Source organism: Prionailurus bengalensis, chromosome E4, assembly GCF_016509475.1.
Source record: "Prionailurus bengalensis isolate Pbe53 chromosome E4, Fcat_Pben_1.1_paternal_pri, whole genome shotgun sequence".
NCBI lineage: Eukaryota > Metazoa > Chordata > Mammalia > Carnivora > Felidae > Prionailurus > Prionailurus bengalensis.
The window spans coordinates 29164493-29188832 of NC_057360.1; positions in this window are offsets into that span (position 1 = coordinate 29164493).

Genomic DNA, 24340 nt, shown 5'->3' on the forward strand with positions numbered 1-24340 from the left:
CTAGGTCCTCGCTAACCCTGGAAGCCCTGTGGCTGCATAATGTCTAAAGGAAGAATTCTCTTGAGGATAAAGTCTGTCTGACCCTGCTCTGTCCTATACCTGGCCAAGTGCCTTGCACATAGTAGATACTCAATAAACATTTGTTCAATGAAGGACAGCCTACAGCAAATCAAATACAATTTAATAACTCTTCCCTCTGTCCTTAAAAATATTCCTTCCTCCCTCGGATTCTGACATGGCTGGTATTTAATGTACACTCATTATATACAAGGCTCCGTCTTTCAAATTTGTTAATTCATTCAGTCCTTTTAGCCATCCCGCGAGCTTGCTTATGAATTCAAATCTAACAATTAGAATTTTCTCACCAGACTTGAGTAGAATAGTTTGTCCCCAAGTTTTTGTCTAGTGTCAGATTTCATCTATGAAAACTCAAAGCAAGCTGGGGCAAAAATTCTTTTAGTAGCTTGAATGCAGCCTTCTGGAGGCTCAGTACATTTCCTTTTTGCAGCCTAAAAACAGAGCAGTTCTCTGAGAGTCTGAGAAAAGTCTGGCTCCTCTGGTTTCCATGTACCTATCTTCTTCCAAAGCTAACACACACACACACACACACACACACACGCAGTATGAAAGTAGTAAAGTGTAGTAAATAAAAGCAAAAGTAGTAGAATATGTTTTGCAAAAGATTCAAATAGTACAGAAGTCTGTTTAAATAAGAAAGGAACGTTCTTAGTATGCCTGGTTTCTTCTGTCTTTCCCAGGCTTTAACTGTGAATTCTGTTTGCCATAGGTAGGTACCCTGGTCATTATCACTTTGGGATATTTTCCCAGAAATGTTTTGAACCTTTTTCTAGAAATTATAGTATTCATACTGCTTTTGCAACCTTACTTTTTAAAAAAAATTTAACAATGTGTTGAGGTGCCTGGGTGGCTCAGTTAGTTAAGCATCCACTCTTGGTTTTAGTTCAGATCGTGATCTCAGGGTTTGTGGGGTCGAGCCCCACATCTGCTTCTGTGCTGAGCACAGAGCCTGCTTGTGATTCTCTCTCTTTCTCTCTCTCTCTCTCTCTCTCTCTCTCTCACTGTCCCTCTCCACTGCTCTCTCTCTCAAAAATAAATAAATAACAACAAAAGAAATTTAACAGTATGTTTTGGACATCTTCCATGGTGGTACTACTTTTTTTTTTTTTTTAGTGACTGCAAAGCAGTGACCAGCTATCAGTAACTCGTATTGATTAACTGTGTCTGTGAACCAACTACATGGTATCATTTAAATTTTTTCTCACAAAAACCACAGGAAGAAGGTCTTTTTGTCCATTCTACTTTTTCAATGTGAGGAAATTGAGCGATTTAAAAAAAAAATTATTATAATTCTTTTTTTCACTTTCTTGTTAATGTCTAGAAAGAGTGTGAGTGGGGGAGAGAGACAGAGCCCGAATCGGGCCCCATGCTTAGCACCGAGCCTGATGTGGGTTCAACCAACTGAGCCACTTTGGGGCCCCTATTACCCTTCATTTAACTAGTCCTTATTAAGGCACCCTGAATTGTGTATATATGTATATATATTTCTTTTTTTCTATTTATTATTATTATTTTTTAAATATAATTTGCTGTCGAGTTAGCTAACATTCAGTGTATACAGCGTGCTCTTGGCTTTGGTAGTAGATTCCCATGATGGATCACTTTATGTATATATATTTCTGCAGTGAATATCTGTAAGGTAAAGTCCCTGATTCATTTATTCTACACCTTGGTTTGAGAGCTTGCTATGTGCCAGGAAATGTTCTAGGCAGTAAGAATACTTTGCATTAAAGACAGACGTATAGATCCTGTCTCAAAGATATTACGTGCTAGTGGATAAATAATAAACAGGCAAATATATATCATGATGTATATCAGGTAGTGATGTATGCCAAGAATAATAAAGCAGAGTGAGGAAATGGAGATTGATGGGGTTGTTATTTCAGAGAAAGCGGTCAGGGAAGGCTTCTCTAATGAGAGACCTGATCATTGAGCTGAACATCTGTGCTTCCCATGGTACAACAGGGGAAGGAACATTATAGAACAACAAATGCAAAGGCCCTATCTGAGATGGAAATGACTCTGGCATGTTCAAGGAGGGAAAAGAATATCCTTGGATATTCCTTTAGGGACCCTATTACTTTAGGGAATTGCTTAAAGTGCTAAGTGGTAGGGGGACCCCATTTACTGAGAAGGGGTGGGAGGGCAAGGGGACAGGAGGGGCAAACTTGAGGGGGTGGGGGGAGGGAAGAAGAATCCTAGTGTGGACTGAAATTTTCTGTGTCTATTACACATTTAGGGGAGGTGTTCAGAAAGGAGCCTGCAGTACAGAGGACTAATCAGCGCTGGACACCCCGTTTGGGCACAATGGACATATAGGACATAAAGATATGGGACTGGGTGAGTGCACCAGAGAGTGAGGAAAGCAGAGAAGGCAATGTCTGGGTGAAGGAAATGCAAACATATTTCTAAATGTTGTCAAATTGCTCTTGAAAAAGTTTTGCAAATTTATACTTATCAATACCCTCAGGAGAGGGCTGGGGTCCCATTCCCGGGGGTGAAAAAGAAGCTATTTAAATGTGCATTTATTTAATCATACTGAAATTGACCCAATTTCCAATGTTTTATTTGCGCTGGCTCTTTTTTTTTTTTTTTTTTTTTAATCTGAGCTGCCTGTTCATGTCCTTTGCCCATCTTTTTGATTTCTACGATTTATGGATATATACATTTTATTGATTTATAAGGATTCTTAGACTGTTTGTTTTTAAGAATGTTTGTCCTTTGTCATATGCTCTGCATTTTTTTTTAACTTTTCTTTCTTTCTTTTTTTTAATGTTTATTTTTGAGAGAGAGAGAGAGAGAGAGAGAGAGACTGAGTGCGAGCAGGGCAAGGGCAGAGAGAGGGACACACACAGAATCTGAAGCCGACTCCAGGCTTGGAGCCCACGAACCGTGAGATCATGACCTGAGCCAAAGTTGGACGCTTAACTGACTGAACCACCCAGGCGCCCCTACTTTTCTTTTGATTTTTGAAGTGCTTTTTGCAATACAGCAGATTAAAGTTTTTATGTAATCAAATTTGATAATATCTTGTCCTTTATAGCTTCTGAGTTTTCTTTAATACTTAGAGAGGTCCTTTATTATCTTAGATGACAATCAGATTCTGTCAGGTGTTTTGTTTTAAATCTTTAAAAATTTCCAGTATATCTTTGGTTTCTCCTCATTTCATGGTGAGAAAGGAATTCACAGAACTAACTTCTTTCCTAGCTCATTTTGCTTCGGGCGTGCTGCTGGGGAAACAGGAAGAGGTAAATAGCTGAGGCAAGCTTTGGGTAGAGCCCCGAGCCGGGCACACAATAGATGTGTAACACACGTTTGTTGAAGGAATACGCTGCTGGCTTTTGGCTTTTGTCTTAACGAGGGCAGAGCTCTCCGTAGGTTGCCAAGTACTTTCCAGACGTTATCATTTACACTGCCCAAAGATTTCCTGCAGCAGAAAGAGGTTGGGGGCAAGGCCAGTGGTGGCTTGGTCAGCACTGGCCAGAGCTGGACGACAGCTTTATGGAGGAAATGTCTAGCATACGCTGCTGGGGTGGTCCCTCCTTACCTCACTAGGCCTAGGGGACTGGAGAATTTCAAACATGGCTTCTACTGCAGAGCTAGCTCTCTTTGAGGAAGGCTTTGTGACTTTAAACTGTATTGTATGCAAAATACATTTTGTGGTGCCAGGTGGGAGCTAGCTGGGCTTCCCGCTGTGGTTTCCAGACATTTTCCTGTCACTTTCTGCCATCTACTGGTGGCAGCGCAAATCACCCTGGATTTACTTCAGGTTGTACCTTTAGGGTGGGTTTTATTCCTGTACCTGCTTAGTTTGAAGTGTGATTTTCAAGAAGTCTTGTGCTGAAATTCATGGGGATCCAACATTTATTTCTCTCAAAATCACAGTCCCGAGGGGACTGGATTAGCTGAGAAGTCACTCTTTGTGGTCTTTGTTCCTTTGTCTGAGAGGCAGTATTTGAATACTGACCACCTGAGTTTAAATTCTGGCTCTACGATTTAGTGTGTGTGTGTGTGTGTGTGTGTGTGTGGCCTTGGGCAAGAAACTCAACCTCTCCGTGCCTCAGTTTCCTCCTGTGTAACAGGTCGAGAAGACTAGACCTTACCTCATAAGGTTTGGCTCAGGGAATGGAAGTTCTCAAATGTAAAGCATATAGTATCTAGCACCTCATACTTGGAAAGTGTTATCTATTATTTGTTTGAAACGTGCCTAAGAGTTAAACGTTACTTTGGAACATAGAGCATTCCATAAGTTAGTTATTATTTATAACCTATATCCAATGTTTTTGAAGTAATTTTGTTTCCAGACTGCTTTCATTTTATTCCTGGTGTTTCAGCTCACAAGCAGCAGCTTCTATTCAGGAGCCTGCCTGCCTTCCTTTTCTTTCTTTCTTTCTTTCTCTCATGTTTATTTATTTTTGAGAGAGAGAGAGAGACAGACAGACACAGTGTGAGTGGGGGAGGAGCAGAGAGCGAGGGAGACACAGAATCCAAAGCAGGCTCAAAGCTCTGAGCTGTCGGCACAGAGCCTGACACGGGGCTCGAACTCACTAACCGCGAGATCAGGACCTGAGCCAAAGTGGGACACTTAACGGACTGAGCCACCTAGGGGCCCCCCTGGAGCCTTTCTTAATATCTCCTTCTGGAATATTCCATCTTCCCTTTGGGCTCCCCCAGCACAGTCTCTCTTAGACTCATGACTTTCATCTTGGAATATAGGCCTGTCTTGCTTTGTACATTGCCTGGGTCCCTGAGAGAAACAGCCCATCTGACCATCACTGTGTCTCCCACAGTCTTTCTTGCAATGATGTTACTTAACAACTATCTAATATCTGTAGACAGGATGAGATCTGATTCCCTCAGGAATCCTGAGTCTAGATGAGTTGCTGAGAGACTTGTCCCCAGTGAAATGGAACAGTGGGCCTGGGACTAGGTAGAGCTGAGGACTTGGAATGTCAAGAATGTACATGAGAAGAATAACGGAGGAGCAAGGCCCACCCACAGGGAGGGAGCTGTGCGCTGAAGACTAATTTTGGGGGGACTAGGATGAAAGGTAAGTGTCTGAAGCTGGTCTTCTGGCTTCCATGCTCCGTCCAAGTCCCACTGAAGTGTGTTCTCATAGCCGATGCCAAGTTCCTCGTTTCTGCGGTCCCATCATGGACGCTCAGTCTCACGTGTGCTCACGTGACTAGTGATTTGGGTCTGGATGTCAAAATGTTTAGTCCCCAAATTCACTTGTAGTTATCAAGAGACCAAAGAGTCCCACTAGAGCAGCCCTATTACTTTTTAAAACAATGTTTATTTATTTTGAGAAAGAGAGAGAGAGTGAGAGCAAGCGAGTGGGAGGTGCAGAGAGAGAGAGAGAGAGAGAGAGCGAGAATCCCAAGAAGGCTCCACGCTGTCAGCACAGAGCAAGACACGGGGCTCTATCTCACAACCTGAACTGAAATCAAGAGTCAGATGCTCAACCCACTGAGCCACCCAGGCGCCCCAGCTCTATTACTTTTTATTAGGTACAAATGTTCTAGCTCTGCTGAGAGCCAGGGGTCCATGGCAGCGGAGGGGAGGGGGGGTCTCAATTCTGGTATTCTCCATTCATCCTTTATATTTGACTCCTGCAGGACAACTTAGTCTCTCTAATGATTTTTTCCCCTTTAAAATAGTTTTCATTTAATTTTTAATTTTAATCCCAGTATAATTAATACACAGTGTTGTGTTAGTTTCCAGTATAATGATCCAACATTTCTACGCATTACTCAGTGTTCATCACAATAGGTGTGCTCTTAATCCCCTTTACCTCTTTCACCCATCCCCCCTCACCCCGCCCCTCTGGTAACCACCAGGTTGTTCTCTATAGTTAAGAGTTTGGGTTTTTGTTTGTCTCCTTTTTTCTTTATTCATTTGTCTTGTCTCTTAAATTCCATGAGTGAAATCATATGGTATTTGTCTTTCTCTCACTGACTTATTTCACTTAGCTCTAATGACTCTTAATATGTATTCAAGAAACATTTTTTTAATGTTTACGTTTGAGAGAGAGAGAGACAGAGCATGAGCATGAGCATGAGCGGGGGAGGGGCAGAGAGCGAGGGAGACACAGAATCCGAAGCAGGCTCCAGGCTCTGAGCTGTCAGCACAGAGCCCGACACCGGGCTCGAACTCAAACTCATGAACTGTGAGATCATGACCTGAACTGAAGTCGGATGCTTAACCGACTGAGCCCCCCAGGTGCCCCTGCATTCAACAAACTCTTATTGAGCACCTACTATAGGCCACACCTGGTGCTGGAGCCCAAGGAAGATATTGTCCCCATCTCCTTGCTTACCACCAAGTGGAAAGCCAGTTTCACATAGGAGCAAATAATACCCGTTGGTTTGGAGGGTTTGATTGAAACTGGGTTTGTTATTTAAATGCATTTCATGGAAGTCCCTGGAAAACTCAGCTAAAATAGCTACTTCTTCAGGTAGATCTCTTTTGGTGATTTCTGACATGAAGGGGCTGATTGGCCTAGGAATCTATCCCTCTTTCAGGTCTTTCTTGTTTTTAGGTTCATTCTTACATTCTTTCATAAGAAGTAACCAAGTACCAAGGAAAGGTAACCCTTTCCCACACCCCTAGTTACTAGTTGGTCATCACTCCAAGGAGAAGGCCCCACGGTGAGAATAAAAGTGGTATATCTTTACAGTCTAAGTTCAAAGAAGCACCGTCCTCTTGTGCCCAACACCCTACCTCAGCCTTGTAGGGAGGTGGGACTAGACAGGCAGAAGATGTAGTGGATTCTGGTGGAATGTCTTAACCCCAGAAATGAAGGTGCCCCATGGTGGTGTTTGGACCTAGAGAGACTCTATTCTTCTTGGAAACTGGGGCCATGGGAGCAATTGGCCTGCCTCTCCCAAGGACAACATAGACATGGAGGCTACATGGGACGCTGTCGGCCCAGCAGCCACCATGATGTCGTGCCAGCCCTGGGATGTGGAGCAGATGGGACAGAGAAAGTGGAGGGTTTCCTTCTGTGTCTCGCCCTCTCAAAAAAACAGACTCTGCCCTTCAGTACACCCACCCCTCCCTGCTGATTTTCTGTGGCCTGTCCAAGCAAATGAGATTACACAGATAACCACACCAGACCAAGAGGGTGACATCTCTTCTCTTTTGCCCCTCATCAGCAAAAGTTCCTTGATTTTAACAAGCTTAGCAAGGAAGTAGAGCTTTGGATGAAGAGTAAGCAAGATAATACTACCCAAATATCCTGGATCATGATGAGTTTCAAGACTTGAGTAATGTCACTAGTCTACTCTCAGCAGAGCGAGGTTGAAAAATAAAAGTGATTCTTACTTTACGTTGACCTGCTGGTGACTATATGGTTCATGCTCGCTACAAATGTTAAATTTTATGCCATCCTAAGGGTACAAAGATGAAAAAGGTGGCCGTGGGTCAGAGTTGAAAGTGCACCGGCTTTGGAGGTAGACTGAAGGTATTTGCATCTCCCAGTTCTAACTTTGTAGTCTTTATTCACCTGTCTGCATTTGTCTTCTCATCTGAAAAATGGACGTAATACATTCCTTTCAGAATTATTATAAGGATAATGTACGTAAAGCCTGGAGCATAATGCAATTTTACTACTATGAAGACTATATGACCTTGTCCTCACGGAACTTGTAGTCTAGTTTGGAGTCCTAAGACAATCATAATAATAATCACAAAAATGTGGTCTGTAACAAATGATGCCTTCTTAAGTCAGACAGGAGTCTGAAGTAGGGAGAGAAGCATCCCACCGAATTCCATTACATCTGCTCAGTTTTGTCAACGTAAGTTTATTAAGCATCTATGATGCATCAGGCTTTGTTATTATAGAAGATCAATTCCCAGGTTCTGGAATCCCATTGCTGGGTTTGAATCCCATTGGTGCCACTTACTAGAGCTGTGACTTTGGGCGGTTACTTAACAAACACTCTGAGTCTCTTAGTGAGTTTCCTTGTTTACTGAAGAAGTTTTTTTTTTTTAATGTTTGTTTATTTTTGAGAGAGAGAGAGAGAGAGAGAGAGCATGACGGGGGGGGGGGGGGGCAGAGAGAAAGGAGACAGAATCTGAAGCACGGTCCAGGCTCTGAGCTGTCAGCATGGAGCCCGACGTGGGGCTCGAACTCACGAACCGTGAGATCATGACCTGGGTTGAAGTCGGATGCTTAACCAACTGAGTCACCCAGGCGCCCCTTTAGAAGAAGGTTTTGAATAGTACCTGCCGTGCGGAATAAGTAAATTAATGCACATGAAGGGTGTATCAACATCCCTGGCACATCTTAAGTGCTGAATGAATTGTAGTTGCTGTTCACATCATCACTGTCATCGACACCATCGTCATCACCACCACTAGTCCCTGCATTTAGGGTCAGGGACTTTAAAAAATGAATAAGATGTATTTCCGTAGTTCAGTAGCTCCCGGGACCATCTCTGATCTTTGAAGTTTTTTGTAGGTGATCCAGGCAGAATACAGACTATTTTCCTAGAAAGGGGAAAATTTTGTGCTTGGGACATTTGTAATACTTTGACCCGGAGGAGGGCATGTGTACTTTTACCTACTACACTTACTTTGGGAATGTGCTTCCCTAGAGCTCCCCATGAAATTGGGGTAGAGGTCTATTGGTTTTTATAGAACTGAAACTTATCTCACTCAGTGTGTACAATTATACAAGTGGGCAGATTTAGTGACTGAGAGTCCCAACTCGGCTTTATCTCTTAAATATATATTTACGCACAGCACTGGTATGTTCTAGAGTATTTATGCATAGTGGGGCTATGGTTTCAGGGTAATCCAATTTTTTAAAGTTTATTTATTTATTTTGAGAGGTGGGGGGGAGGGGAGAGGAGAAGAGAGAGAGGGAAAGAGAGAGAATCCCAAGTGGGCTCCTCACTGGCATTGTCAGCACGAAGCCCGACATGGGCCTCGAACCCAGGAACCACGAGATCATGACCTGAGTTGAAATCAAGAGTCGGAGGCTTAACCGACTGAGCCACCCAGGCGCCCCTGTTTCAGGGTATTCTAAAGTTCCGTAAAATAAAACAAGAGTGAGTTGCTGTTACCGTGCACAGGAACCACCTAATTCGGGAAACAGCATTTTTAGCATTAAAGGGGCATGAAAGTCATGAAGTGTGATTCCGTGAAAGGAATTCCTGGTATCTGAACAGAATAAGGACTTGTACTGCTGGTTTATGACAAAGAAAAAAACAAAGCAAAGCAAAACAAAACAAAACAAGAGTGCTCATTAAGTTCCTTTAATCTAAGAATTTCGAACGGCGAAATGTAACTCTGCTCAGAGACAAGGGCCGGACCAGTTGGCTTTAAAGTTTCTTTTGCATGATGGTGTTTAGCTCATTTGGTGGAGGGATGAAAAGAACCCAGAACTGTTAAATGGGAACCTCCCATCAATTACAGGCCACACGGAGTTCTCTTAAGAATTTTTTCAAAGCTGTCCCCTAACTATCTATAACAAGTCAGCATCCACTAAGGAGAAGGACATCTGTGTATTTTTAGATAGAAAAGTGCTGTCTCCTTGTCATTTTGTAGAAAATGCTTTTCTCTCTGTCTCCCTTCATTGGGCCTTCTGGTATCTCAGAAGAGAAAGGAGCTACCTGGTAAATAAAGATAAGCTGCGCTTATTAGCAGAGATTTGCAAGGGAAGAGGCTGTTTAAAAATGGATAAGGAGGTAATTGTGTTCTTCTGGCTCTACAGCGGGGACTCGTTTTCCTCTGTCAGGGCCTGGCAGCCAGCGAGGAGCTGAACAAGTATGCCTGCCACCCCGGCGTGACCTGGAGTTCACATGGACGAAGCTACACTCAGTCGCAGGAACCCTCGGGCCTTTGAAGTCGCTGAGTCGTCCTGACGGCAGATCCCTTCCGTGGAGGACTGATGCTCTGCCAGGAGAGTAAAACGCCGTCGTTTTTAGACTGCCCTTTGGGATAAAAGAGACAGTCGTGCAGTGCAGCCCCAGTGCCAGGCTCACGTCTGACAGAGCCGCCATTGTTCGTGTCGCCCCTCAGTGAGCTCTGCTCAGTTAGCGAGGCCCCGGGCCGCTTCAGGGCTCCGGTGCAGGTTTCTTGCAAGGATCAGGTACACAGCTGTGTGTGGAAATGAAGGATGGTGGAAGCGGCCGTGTCTACACGATATCCAACATCTGCTTCGAAACTGAGTTCAGTCAGCTCTCCAGATGTTTCCTCATGCCCAAAGTTTGCCAAAACCATCTCTTGACTGAATGCTGCAGTTTCCGTCTGATTGTTCTGGAGAAGGTGGTCTGTTCTTGTGCCACGTGGGCTTTTAGATGTGAAGAAGTGATATAAGCTAAAAGACGTAGGCATCCCAGTCTCCCTATCCAATGTTTACTTCCTGCTTTCTCCACCATCCTCATGGTGGGCGCGTGAAGGAAACGTGACGGCCCTGCGCTGAGGGGACTAAGTCTGTCTTTGTCCGCACATGAGCTCAGCTTCTCCCAGTTGTGCTGACTCTGTGGGATTCCCAGAAAGGAAAAGCCAGGAGCAAGGCACCAGGAAAATGACCTGGGCCACTTGAGTCTGGCCTTCTTCCCATATACCCACCATCTGTGAGTAGTCTCTGGGTGAGGGAAGGCAAGCTTGGGAAGGAGTTATGCTGAGAAATGTGGATACCTTTGCAGCCCTGATATTTTCTTCTCAGACTCATTTTTGAGGCATAATGAATGTGTGTGTGTGTGTGTGTGTGTGTGTGTGTGTTCCTTCAGACAGTGTCATAAAGCAGAACACAAAAGCTGTTTCCTAGTAGTTGGGGATTAGTTGTCAACCCTCCACCCCCCACAGGTTTTTTTTTTTTTGCTTAAGGCATTTCAAATATCATCTGGTTATTTGGTTATTTTTGAGGAATAAAGAATAGCTGAGAACTGAATGTTATTGAAACATCCATTTTCAGCTGTGATTTTAATTGCTTGGAAGTGTGGAATCTCAGTTTTTAAATTTCTGGACTCTATCTCTTCCTGGCACTTTCTCTTCAGGCTTCCTTTGAATAGATAGACCCTGCATACTCTAGAATAAATCTGCAGCTCAAGAATACACTCAGTCAGAGGTAGATTTAACATGAATGAACGAAGCTTAAGCTTTGGGGCCTCTCACTTTTTAAAAAAAAAATTTTTAATGTTTATTTATTTTTGAAGGAGAGGGATACAGAGTGTGAACAGGGGAGGGGCAGAGAGAGAGGAAGACACAGAAGCTGAAGCAGGCTCCAGGCTCTGACCTGTCAGCACAGAGCCCTACGCGGGGCTCGAACTCACAGACCGCAAGATCATGACCTGAGCCGGTCCGGCACTTAACCAACTGAGCCACCCAGGCGCCCCACCATGGTCACATTTTTTTTGTTAAATTTGTGGACAGAAGATCGTTTAAGAATACAGTTTCTCCCAAAGAAAGCTACCCCAAAGTTGTTAAGTTTCAGTTCTTGAGCAACACTCTGGGACAGCAGGGTGAATAATTTCTTATAAGCTGCCCATCTTTATCCTCACAGAGGAATACAAATTAGATTGACTTAGAATAATTTAGAGAGGACGTTTTTGGCGATCACCATTGTCCTCTCAATATGCGAAACACTGCTTATTAGACTTTGATTTGTCTTAAGGAAAGCAGCTGCAGAAGATAGAAGATTTTTCTGGAGGGTTTCACAGTGCTAACTAATGAGGAAGAAAATAGGCCAGGAAGGGGCTGCCACCTTGTTATTTGGTGGGACAGTAGCTATTGACAAAAGGACCGCATTGCACATCCTCTGGGAGAAATGAGAGGAAGGTTTGAAACGACTCATGGGGCTCCTATTTCCATTGCTTCTCTCTTCTCCCATTTTGTTGGGAGGCAAGGATGGGGGCCCACATGTTTCCTGTGGTTGGCATTGGTGAGTCAAGTGGTTCCAGAGGAGCAGGGAGCAAAGAGGATTCTTAGGGCAGTCTGTGGGCTCAAGAGAAGGTTCAGGGACACCCTTGAGGCTCCCTGTTGCTTGAACTCCAACTCTGGTCCTCCTAACCACGTGGGAACAGGAAGTTCCCTGAGGCAGAGGGAGGGACCAGACATATGAACTCCAGGTCCCCTAGGATTTAGTTAACAGGGTGTCTGTTCTAAGTGTGTTAATTTACACCATCTCTTTTCTCCTTGTTACTCCCTGTGTGTTTTAAATTAATTCAATAAGCCGCATGACTGGAACATTTTAACTTGCTTTGTGAACCTTTTTGTTCTCTGACCTCTGAGGTTGTTGTAGAGTATACTTGTGGACTATCATTGCATCAAAGTCATTTCCTGTATGACAGCATTAATCAGGGTTATTTAAATCTGGTAATAACAACACCCACATTCAGGAGGCTTAACAAACATTTTTCTCGCCACAACAATTGGACATGGATGTTCCTTGTCAGGCTGCTTTCCTGGGTAGCCCACCTCAAAGCGCTGACTCAGGGACATGGGGGAAGCTTCCATCCTTTGACCACACCCCCTTGAAGTCTTTAGGCATTCTCTCCGTTAAATGGGCAGATGGAGAGAGCAAAAGATTGTATGAGACTTTTATGAGCCAGAACTAGAAACGGTGCACAATACTCCCATCAGCGTTCTATTGGGCAAAGCTAAGTCACGTGGTCATGCCCAAGTGCAAGGGAGGCTCGGAAGTGTAGTCCAACCATATGACTAGGAGGAAAGGGAAATGGGATAATAAGGGATCAACCAGTCTCTGCTGGAGGGTGACTACAAACGAATACCAACTCTGCAGCGGGGAGGGAGGTAGAATCTTCATCTCTCAAAATTAATATTGTTAAGATTATTTTGGGAGAGCAATGGTGAACTATATTGGCCCGATTCTGCTGAGTGGTAAGGCGCGTGTGGCTTGATCTTTTAAGATGATATTGAATCGTAGAATAATTTGAAGCAGAGGACTAAATACAATAATAGAATTCTAGAACTAGAGAAAGCTTAGAAATTATTTAATCTAAAGCTTTAAGAGATGTTGGCCCTGGACACAAAAGCAGAGGGAAGGCACATTTCCTGAGCCCCACCGGTGCTCTTTCCATTTCCGTGGGGAAGCACAGTGACTTGACTTACCAATATCACACAGCCTCTGAGAGAAGTGAGCCTGGGACCCACGGCTTCAAATTATGAGTCAATGTGCTCTTCACATGTATTTAATTAACCTCCCCCCCACCCCGTGTACACATACATGCATTCATGCTCCTCTTCGGAGTCATTCATGTGAGTTTAATTTACAGTCCACTGAAATGGAAGGAGGACATGATGAATGTGCATTATTCGCAAAATGTGAGCCTAGCAGGTCTGTGGCATTACATCTGTAATAACATCATTTGCACAGCTTGCGTGGTGCTTTGCAAATAGCACCAAAGTATTTTGTGTGATGGTCACCAAGTTCGAAGAGAAATGAGATATTCTTTTCACTGGTCTGGAAAAGAGCAAGTCGCAGGGGCTGACTTCAGAATGCCTCATTGTTCCAAGCCTAACAGGTGCAGGTTTCGACACTAAGGGTCGGATCCCATTACCACTCTAGTTGTATGGATCACTGACCTTGAAAGGGGTCTGCACACACATCAGTGTGGGACCCGTCCTTTAGGAACCACGTCCAGTAATCTGAATGGCTATTTAGAGCTGTGAATGGCATTTAACAGGCGTCCTTCCATTCTTCCAGGCTCATTGAAGAATCTCAGCCCTTCTCCTGCTCATTAGAACTGACACTTCCCAGGCCAGAGGGATGACTAGGATGAATCAGAGAGGTGAGATCTTCATCCTGAAGGACAGGGTACAGTTCGGGGCCAGCTGGGGATGAAAGAAGTCCCTATTGACAATTGGGGCTTGGAGCTTAGGATTGTGTCTCCGTTATAACAAACACACGATTATGTGGAATGTCTCAAAGATACCTTTATTTAAACACTAGATGATGCAATCAAGTCATTTTTCTAGTATTCTGTTAAAAAGAGGAAATCCTCCAGCTCTTAGGCCTATACACCTGCCTAGTCTTGATTTCTCAAACAGACATTTTTCCTAGGAAGCTTCTTTAATGTTCTGTTTTCATTTCATTTACTTCATTTAGCGTGTACTTTGCTTTTGTAGACATCGTGGTCGTATTTACCACGTGGGTTAATTTCCTGATGCTAAAAAATAAGAAAGGGAGCTACAAATATTTCAGTAATCCAACTGAATTTTGTGGGCACGTGGCCACTGTATGCCTATTTCATGGAGCAAATTTGTTTGTTTGCTATTGGGCGCAAACCAGGCAATCCCATGATTGTAATTAGTTGCTCCATTCATTTTTCTGCTGACTTATTGAAGGTGGTAGTATTACTTAGAGGCAGATAGATAACTTCCATCTGGCCCGAAAAGGCAAGATGGACATGATTTTCTTGGGGTTGATTATCTGGCTAGTCCATGCATTCTGCTTAAAGTGGATGCAGTTTACAACTGCGGTTGTGATTATAGGGATGGTGCCAATGGGGAGAATGATCTCCTCACATACTTTCAACGATGTTGTAAGCGATCTTTTTGAAAAGCGACACTCTGGAAAATTTTCTATTATTTTGACATGGCACCATGGCTTGCACATGGTAACTATTTGTCATATTAATTAATGATTTCATTCATTCAAACTACGAACACTTTTTATGTGGAAGATGTTGGAATATAAAGCTGAGTGTCACATGATCGCAGTCTTCAGAGGGCTTACAATTTGGTAAAGGAGACAGACAGACTCCTAGCTACCACATGATGCAGTAAAGGCTTTGGTGGCCATCTGTATCAACCCATGGATGTTGTACGCATACATACATGCTTCCATTCCCAGCCATTCACCTGAACTTAATTTACAGGCCTGTAGCGCACTAGGGAGTCCCCTGAGGGGAATGTGGAGGAGGGTAAGAGTTTTTCCAAGGAACGTCTGAGAAGGCTCGGGGGAGGAAGCTTGGGGGCTTTGCCAACCAGAGGAGGCACAGTGCACAGAGGGACTGAGGAGTGATCAAGAGAGGAGCAGAGGCAAGAGTGGTCTTTTTAGTGCAGCTGGAACATGAAGTACAAGCGGACATGGTATGCGACACAAACACCTAAAGGAAGAGAAGTAATTAGGAGGGTGGAAATCTCAGCCCGGTGCTCGGGGGCAAGGGTGTGTGACTTTATTTATCCTCCTATTAATCCACTTATTGTTAGAAGCTCTCATGTTGCCACGTGAAGGAAACGTTATCTTCACCAATTTGGGATGAATTTCCTCACTTTCCCTAAGTGCCAGGGACCTTATGTAGACACGGATGGTGGGGCGGGGGTGGGGGGGGGTGGGGGGGGTGGGCATTAGGACTCTAGTTGGCAGTTCACCAAGCTGGCTTTCCAGTGAGATGACCTTTGTCTCGTCTGGCCCTTGGTCATCAGCTCTCCATGGCTGCAGCTGGTTCATTTTCAGAAGGCCGTGGTACTGCCCCCCAGGTCCCAGGAATCAACCTCTGAAGACTCTGCTTTATGAGGCTGTCTAGGGCCTGCTTTGACTAAGTCACACCACATTCACTTCTCTGAACTCTAGCAGCCAACCTGGGCTCTCCATTGGGAAATAAGGCATGGGGACCTTCGCTTGGACCACACCACCTTATTAAGGAGGGGTCTGTTTCCCCTCTCCCAGGAAGATCAGGGTACAGGCCTCCTTCTCAGGGACTACAAGCTTCCATGCTGTCATTACCTCCTTACCTATTTTCCCTACCAGGGCTAGCTTTTGTAATCTTGAAGGTGTGGGATATGGAGTTGGTGATGGTGGTGGAGAATCTTTGCTCTTAGTCATTGTATTTTTTTCCAAATTTTTTTTTTTTTTTTTTTTGCTTAGGTACTGTGTGTGTGTGTGTGTGTTTTAAATTTCTTCTAAAGGCTAAGCTTTGGAAATTCAAAAGCCAATAACAGTTTCTTTTCTTCCCTATTTTCTACCTTGCATTCCCTTTCCTGAAATAAGGGATCTAGAAAGGTCTATTTCAGTGATCTCAATCACAGCTGCATATTACCATTGCTTGAGCACTTAATGACTAATACAAATGCAATTAGGTCCACTTCCTGAGGTTCTGATTTAATTGTTCTGGGGTGGGACAGAGGCATTGGTGTTGTTTAACAAACTCCCCAGTAGGTTCTAACACGAGTTGGGATCAAGAATTACTAGACTAGCACAGAAATCCAGAATATTAAAGAGAATGTAGGAAAAACATCAGCTAATATTGCAAAGTATCACCAGGTCCAGTAAGCCAGCACCATATTTGGAAGAATCTTGAATGCCTTACAATGGAAGTTTGACTTTATCATGTTGGGAATACAAGACATTGAAAGAAAAAAATTAATGAATATTTACTGTCTACCTTGTGCTAACTGCTATGCTTTAAATAGTTATCAAATTTCAGCCTGAGATAAATTCCACAAGGTAGGTCTTCTTACCCTCTATTTCGCAGGTGGGGAAATGGAGCTCAGTGAGGGTATATAAATTTCTCAAGGTCATTGGGTAAGCAACTGTCAGACCCTTAATTAGAATCCAGATCCCTGATCAAAAGCCAGATTATTTCATGAAAAACTGTTGCCTCCCAACGTGAGATGATAAAACCGTGTATTCACTGAAAGAATCAATTAATACTTCTGTCAACAAAATGGTAGAAGGGACAAAGGTTAGCCCTAAGGGATTGGGGTAGCTTGTTTGTTATTGCCTGCTCTCTCAGGTGGTTATCGTCATGCATTCAGTGGTTTTTGCTGCTTAGGTTTTTTCTTAATAATTACTAATTTTTTTATTTGAGTGTGGTTGACACACATTACATACAGATGCACAGCATGGTGTTGGGAGAAGTTTAAACATTATGCTATGCTCACCACATGTGTAGCTGCATATAACTGAAAGCCTGTACCCCCCCTTCACTCATTTTGCCCATCCCCCCCCCAACTCCCTCCCCCTCTGGGTTTGTTCTCTGTGTTTACAGGTCTGATTTTGTTTTTTGTTTGTTTATTCTTTTTTTTTTTTTTTTTTTTTTTTTTTTAGATTTCACATATAAATGAAATCATTCAGGTCAGTGTTTTCATATTCTCTTGGTAAATATCTGGTAGTGGAATTATTAGATCATAAAGTATTTCTATTTCTAATTTTTTGAAAAAACTCCATACTGTTTTCCACAACGACTGAAACAATTTATATCCCCGTCAACAGTGCATGCGGGTTCCTTTCTCCACATCCTTGCCAACATTTGTTATTTCTTGTCTTTCTGATTTTAGCCATTCTGACAGGTGTGAACTGATATCTCATTGTGGTTTTGATTTGAATTTCCCTGATAATTAGTGACATTGAGCTTTTCATGTCTGTTGGCCATTTGTATTACTGTTCAGGTCTTAATCTTGCTTTTGGCATGGATACTTTAGTGACTCAGACGTTAACACAATTTAAAATATTTAATTGTATTTGTTCTACAAAAATATAATTCTTTAAAAAAATTTTAATGTTTATTTTTGAGAGAGAGAGAGAGAGAGAGTGGGGGCGGGGCAGAGAGAGAGAGGGAGACACAGAATCCAAAGCAGGCTCCAGGCTCTGAGCTGTCAGCACAGAGACTGATGCAGGGCTGGAACTCATGAACTATGAGATCATGACCTGAGCTGAAGTCAGATGCTTAACCGACTGAGCCGCCCAGGCACCCCTACAAAACTATAATTCTTTACTCAGTAATCAGGCTTTTTTTTTTTTTTCACCAACCTCTTCCTATTTCTCCCTATTTATGTATAGTAATCAGTTTTTATGATTAATGTCAGCATTTTTTTTTTTGCACAAGTAAACTGCAGTGTCACAGGACAAAGAGAGAAAGCAAAACTCCTAAGTGTAAATAGAGTATCTTTGCTACTATCCTGAATGGGGTTTATATAACCTTTGCTTTCCTTATAATTTCGGAGGAAGATTATCATCTTACTTCCATCTGTAGATTTCCTCAATCTCTTTTCATGACAGTTATCAGCATTATTCACATAAAAGTTGCTAAATGTGTTCCTTAAGTGTGACCATTAATTGTCTTATTTTCTGCTTTTCATGACTAAGGCACATGAATGCCCATACGTATGGTCCTCATTTTTCCTTCCTCAGATAAAGGTAGGCAAAATCCCTTCTTCAAAACTGGCTGTTGGATAATTTACTTGCTCAGAGATTGCCCTCCATTTTGTTAAGCGATTTCTTATTAAAGACATCAGAAAATCAGAATATATTCCAACATGGTTTTTCCTCCATCGGTTATCGTATATTTCCTTTTCCCAGTAACCCAGGCCTCGCAGAGCACCTGGCACAGCTCAACACATGTTGACTCCAATATGGTCTTCATGTGCTAAAACAGTATAGGACAAGCCAGGTACATTTAATCATGCATTGCTGAAATTCAAATGTCCTTGTTATACATCAGGTGTCCAGAAGGATAAGATTCTGATTAGAGAGGAATTCATGATGAATTTCCCCTTTCTTCTGATACTTAAGTCATTTATGCACAGCCCTCCCATCCTTGACAGGATAGTGAGCTTTCCTTTGATGTACCACAGTCTCCATATTTGTTTCATTTCCTCTTCCAGAGCCACACACTTATTTGTCTTCCCTGTGTATGTTTTGGGGATGTATCTACTTAGTGAAAGAAGATTTTCAATAACCTCTGCTGCTTTCATTATGTTTCCATCAGCCTTCCTCTTTTATTACGCAAGTTGACCTGCGCCCCATCAAAGAAGGAAGGGGTGTTCAACATAAAGGATCCAGGTAACACAGGGTAGAGATGCATCGTGGTTGGAGCAAAATGTAATACTGAAGGTCACGGCAGCTAGAAAGCTGGAGACATCAGGGCTAGGTGGAGAAGTAATGAGGGTGAATGGTGGGCATCTCAGGATGGATGTGTGTATTTGAAAAGGAGGGCGTTGGAGAAAGATGATCTAAGAGCTAAAACATAAATGTGGGGGTTCGTTTTAAGGAATCGGGGTTGAGAGTAATATGAACACATTTCAAACCTTAGATGAGTTCCCCTGGTTTATTTATATTTGGCTTTCATTAAAATCTGTTATTATTGCTGGGTTTTTTTTTGCTTTTATATCTTTAGAAGCCATCTCCACTGTTCTGATACTGTTGTATTATGTTATGTTCTTTCTTTCCTGTTTTTCTTCTCCTACAACCACTGTTGGGCATCGTTTATCCTCAATAATGCAATTAGAGTAATCTTTGGTTTTTCAAGTGAAGACTCTGATGTGTGTATATGTTTGAGCTTTACTTTATGCCATGCTGTAGATCACTGATGGTAGTCAGTTGTGTTCGAATTGAAAAGATTATCAAGCCTCAACAAATGGCGATGATGAGGGGAATAGTTTTTAAAAAGTTGGGTGGCCTTATAGGAGGCTGTTTTGAAAGTGTCATGGTTAGAGAAGGAGAGGCAAAGAATAACTTGCCAATATTAGGAAAGATAATTTGGAAGGAATGGATTCCAGAAACTGCTCAAATAAAGGGAACATTCTAACCAGCAGAAGGAGAGGAGGGCAAGAGGCAGGAAGGGAGGAACTGAACAGAGAGAACGTGCTGTGTTGTTAAATGAGTACGAACCTGATGCTTATTCTGTGGAGGCTGTTGCCCTGAGTTTGTCCATACCTGGCCCTCTTGGTGTTCTCTGAACCGGTCCAGCTTTGGTTTGGGGTGAAAGTCTTTCTTCTTTTTTTTCTTTTGTCCCATCAGCTTTTTTTCCATTTTGGTGAATGGAGTCTAGGTCAGGTATAGTAAGCAATTAACGTGGCATGAGGAAAAGTTAGATAAAGGAGAATAACAATAACAAAATTATGATATGGAAATCACTTCTTTTAGATTGTAGATAAATATACATAAATAATGCTGTTCAACTCTCCCAAATTCCCATCGCTGAGAAATTCTGACCCAGCTCAATTAACCTGCCTTTTACGAAAACTCTTCCATATGCCCCCAGCAATGCATGACGTTCACCTCCCTTTCACCACGAGAGCATTTTCAGGCTTGTTTTAGTCCCACTGTGGGCACACTATGCTTTAACTCCTTTTCGCTTGCATATAAGAAGTCCCTAGTGCACATTTTTGACTCAAATAGCGATTAAAACGCATGGCAGACATTGAAGTAAGGTTTCTATTTGGACTGAATTGGCAAGCCCTGCTCTGAGTCTGTAATGGTCACGTAGATGTTTCTCTGTGAACGCATACATGTATTAACCTTTACAGGAGCACACACGTGTTTGAAGGCAGTAGGAGGAAGAGGAGTGGCATTGGGGCTCTGGAACTACCTGCCTTGACCTTGAATCTGAGTGTTACCACTATCCAGCTGTGTGACTTGGGGCAAAGCCTTTAACCTATCCTGTTGAAGTTTTCTCTTGTGTGATGGGGATGCTACCAACATCTGTCTGATAAGACAGTTGTCAGAAGAAAATGATAGAATACATGTAAAGCATTTAGAACAATCCCTTTCACAAGTGAGGACATGATAAATATTAGTTATTTATATTATTATTATTATTATTATTATTTTGGTCTTGTATACAAATTCCTTCAACTGCGTAACTCTTATCTCAAATCCCAGATTATAAACATCTTGTGGGGAGAGACCGTTTCTCTCTCTTCTGTATTTCATGGTTCAATCTTAAGCATAGTTGTGTGTTTTCTTACTTGTTGGAAAGAGGGTGATATGCTGGAGCCCAGAGAGCACATGGAGCCTCATAACATTTCCCTGAAACATTCCAGGCAGTAAAAGTGTAAAGGTAAATGAGAGTTCCAAACCCAGAAGAATCCCGTATTTGGCTGGACAGGCCAGGGTCCTCTGGAAGTTTCTGAGATGGTAATAAGAAATATTTATAGCTATAGGCAACATCTTTTTCCACAAACGGTATTTCAAAGAAACTATATGTATTCCAAGTTCTCACCAGATCCGTGTTAAATTAGAGCACTGCTGAGGAATTTAGGCGATTTTAAATTTTATTCTTTCTTGTTGCTGCTTTTGTTGTTTTTTAGTAAGTTCTGCTTCATTACTGTGTCCTGAACCAAACTTATCTAGGATAATGGTCATATTCAAGTGGTACAGAAGTTGGCCTGGGAATATTTAGTGCCATTTTTCAGGCTCTCTTCAAAGAGGAAAAGGAAGAGAGGACCGAGCCACATCGTGGTATTGGAAAAATATCTTCATCTCTTTTTCAAACATTTTGAGATGAGTGAGACTCCACATACATGTTGCTAAATAAATGCCTCCTCCATCAAATATTTTAAGAGAAATTAAATCCTTTGGACTCTGATTGTTTTACACTTGCCTCGTCAGAATCTTCCTTTGTAAGAGCAACTTGATAGCTAAGAAACCCCTGGGGCCTTTATTCTTGAACTAGGAGGTCGTATTTTTGTCAGTGCTCACTGCAACCTGAACCAAGAGAAGCTCAAGTTCAGCTTCAAATTTGGAACCCACAACCTTGAGCGAGTTATGATGCTGGTAAATCTATTCTCTCTGCAAATTCTCTCAGAGGCCACGCTTGAGAGGGGATGGATGTCTTAGAAAAGCATGTGTTCAGAGGAAGGAAAAGAACAGTTAGGCCAGTCAAGATATGCCTGACAGTCAAGTCCTGGGCAGAAGTCACCCTGTGGGGTGGCATTCTGGGAAAGCTGACAAGCAGAATGTACTCCTGAGTCCACATGGGAAAGGAATAAAACATCAGGGGTCGCGGACGACGTGAATGGGTTTTGTGGACCGAGTTCTCAATGAATTCTCCACAGTGAATGCTGTGTGTGTTCATTCATTCTTTTAACAAATACCCATTGAGCAGGCGCTGCGAACAAACACTGCACTAACGTTGGAAATACAGAGGTAGCCAGGCAGAAGCTCCCTTCTGTCAAAGATAAACAAAGCTGGATACTAGTTAAAGTGGGAAGGACAGAATTTACTCAGTAATAGCTATTGCAATAGGGAAAAGAGTCCAGCCTGAACTGAACTCATCTTCGATCTGTACAAAGGTGACTGGACATTTTTTTTTTAAATTTTTTTTTTTGACGTTTACTTATTTTTGAGACAGAGAGAGACAGAGCATGAACAGGGGAGGAGCAGAGAGAGAGGGAGACACAGAATCCGAAACAGGCTCCAGGCTCTGAGCTGTCAGCACAGAGCCCGACGCGGGGCTCGAACTCACGGACCGTGAGATCATGACCTGAGCCGAAGTCGGACGCTTAACCGACCAAGCCACCCAGGCGCCCCGTGACTGGACATTTTAACGGGAGAATGGGAAGGGAGGGGTGAAGGGAGATGGGCTCAGTAAAGTCAGAGGAGTGAAACATTTCAAAACACAAGGAAGGGAAGTTGGTCCATGTGAAACCCATCTGGGTTTGCCAACTGGTGTTTATGCCATTAGGTCCTTCCTCTCCCACAGTGACGGGGAGACGGGCCCCTGTCTTCAGGTGTTGGCTGGAACAAATGGCAAATTCTTTCGGCAGTCTTGCATTGTCCTCAGGCAGGTACTTTAAGGGGGACTGAAGTCATCTTAGGAATGTAGCCTGCAACTGTTAGAACTTATGTTAGTGTTTGTTCAAATCTAAGATTGAGGCCTCGTCAAGAAGAGGGTTCAGAGGAGTCTTCCTAGAGTTGGGTCAAGAAGAGAATCTTTGCATTCTGATAGAATGCATTCTATCAGGAAATTAGAGAATAACATTTTAATGAATGTTTTATTAAATGTATTAATATTATTTTATGGGAAGTGTGCTTGTTGGTACTTTAGGTGTTCCTAGCTTGGTAGAGAGGCATCCTTGTTGATTTCCACTGACATTAACTAACTTGGGAAATTCATGCCAGAACTACTCTGAGTCAGGTGTAACACATAAAAAGTACAATCATCCATTTTGACATGTTTGTTTCACTGTCCTCAAAACATCTACCAGGATGTCTGAGACATCTGCCTTTCCATCTGGGATCCCCAACTGAGGTATGGACGTTGCATTTAGGAAGTCTGAACTCTCTCAGATCCATGACTGAGATAGCTCATTTCATATATGTGAACTCATCTTTCTTTCCCTATTTTGATTCTGGGAAGATGTTTTGGACACTTTCAGAACCTGCTGCCCCAAGTCTTGAAATAACTTCTTAGTTCAATCAGCCCCAGCATTACCTTTGCACCACTTTTGTATTTTCAAAGTAGGAAACTCAAATCACAAGCCAAAGTAGAACCTGAGTTCTGGTTCCAACTCTGTCGTACTTTATGATACAGGACAAGTCAACCCCTTGGGGCTTCAATTTCCTGCTACGAGCTCAGCAGGACACAGTAAGATGTGCCCAGATGGAAAAGTGCTGTGAAGATTAAAATATGTTATGCACGTGCTAGTTTTCGTTAATTTTGTAAGCATCCCTTGTGCTAGGAGCACAGAAAGCTGACTTGGGCTCTTTGGGAGAGGCAAATTATGGGGAAGACTTGGTTCCCACCATTACGATAATGAAAATTGGCTTGAGTTGATGACATAAGGAATTAAAAGTGACATAGAGAAGATACTTTGATTTTTGTTGTGGTAGTTTTGTGTTTCTTAGGGGAAGGAGTTGAAAGTAGCATGAATACATTTTCGCCTTATTTCTTTTTTTTTTTAATTTTTTTTTTTTTACATTTATTCATTTTTGAGACAGAGAGAGACAGAGCACAAGCGGGGGAGGGGCAGAGAGAGAGGGAGATACAGAATCCGAAGCAGGCTCCAGGCTCCGAGCTGTCAGCACAGAGCCTCAGGCAGGGCTCGAACTCATAAACCGTGAGATCATGACCTGAGCCGATGTCGGATGCTTAACCGGCTGAGCCACCCGGGCACCCCTCCCCCTATTTCTTTAGTCCTCTATAGGAGTGACTAGAAAACTCAGCTATATTTCATACGCTATTGTCATTGATTAGAAAAAGGAGGCAGAGTAAGGTAGTGATCTGGCCGCTTGTGCAAGGAGACCAGCCACCTGTGTTTCTGATACAGCACATGATGATCGACACTGAGGGCCGTGTGGTGTCTCCCTCCTTGGGGTCTTTGTCTGGAATATGACTGATAAGGGGAACAAGACTGTTCTGAAGAATCTTTCCTCCTGAGAGGCATTATGGGTCCAAAATGGGTCAAAATCTCATTTCTTGGGGTCACCTGGGTGGTTCATTCAGTTAAGCATCTGACTCTTGATTTTGGCTCAGATCACGATCTCGCAGTTCGGCTCCTGGGTTCGAGCCCTGCATTGGGGTCTTCACTGACAGAACGGAGCCTGATTGGGATTCTCTCT